A 1,279-nucleotide genomic window follows, 5' to 3' on the forward strand; every position below is an offset into this window, starting at 1 on the left:
AATGAACATATTTCAGTACAAATGAACAAATAATGTTCAAGCAAACTTAAATCTAAAATTTCACCAATTATACCCATAAATTATAATTATAGTATAATGAAGAATATTTAAAATCGTTTTTTTTTCCCTGAACGAACTAATTTTCCAAAATAATGAAACAAAGATTTTTTACTTTTTTACCAAACTTTTTAAAAAACGATAGTTTTTTACTCAACAAACTATTAGTTCGAACAAACTTGAAAAAAAAATTAGTTTTTTAACCGAACAAATTTTATATTTTATTATTTTATTTATTTATTATTATTTTATATTTAACCAACTATTTTACTTAACGATCGTTCGTGTGAAACAAAATAGATGGAAAATGAACTTAGTTTTGAGAACAAACAAAATCAATTTTTTGAACAATCGAAAAAAAATCGAACGAAATGAATTGTTCAACTGAGCGACAAACGAACGAAATAAAAAGCCGAATGCGCCCATCTCTACTTTACCACTGCACAAAGTATAATTACATGAAAATATACAGTTGGTTTCAAATTGCAAATTCAATGTAAATGTAATATTTACGCTTGTTGGTTTAATAATGTGTATACTGTCCCTCTTGATGTTTATAATTGACGTTATTTCAAATTATGTATACTAATCAATTTTATTAATTTTCCTCAAACAAAAAACATTTGTTTTAAATATATAAGCAATAAACATTTAAATAAATAAAAAACATGTGCAAATGCAAAATGCTACCCAAGTAACAATTTTGCGTAAAATCTGCGGAAATTCCCAGGAATCTTTCCTGGGAATCTGCGGAAATTCCCAGGAATCTTTTACAGGAAAATCTGGTGAAAATGTCGACAGCTTTTCCCAGGAATTTCTCGTAACCCATTCCCAGGAACCAGGTCCGAGGAATTTCTTGTAACCCATTCCAAGGAATTTCTTGTAACCCATTCCAAGGAAATTCTCGTAACTCTATCCAAGGAATTTCTTGTAACCAATTCTAGGGAATTTCTTGTTACCAATTCTTCAGAAAAACCAGAGAAAATTTGTAGCAAAAAGGTCTTCAGCACCAATTCCTGGGAATTTCCCGGGAACAATTCCCAAGATTTTCTCAAGAGTTCCTCAGGAATATCTTGAAATATTCACTAACAAAAGTTGTGAATAACTTAACAACTATATTGCCCCTCCAACTTTTTAGAAGTATAACCATCTTCTTAAGTCAGAATGTTATAGTCGTTTTTGATCTTACTGAAGTTGTCATGTATTTTGTTTATTCAGACAA

This window comes from Eurytemora carolleeae, unplaced genomic scaffold, assembly GCF_000591075.1.
Source record: "Eurytemora carolleeae unplaced genomic scaffold, Eaff_2.0 scaffold1006, whole genome shotgun sequence".
Taxonomy (NCBI): domain Eukaryota; kingdom Metazoa; phylum Arthropoda; class Copepoda; order Calanoida; family Temoridae; genus Eurytemora; species Eurytemora carolleeae.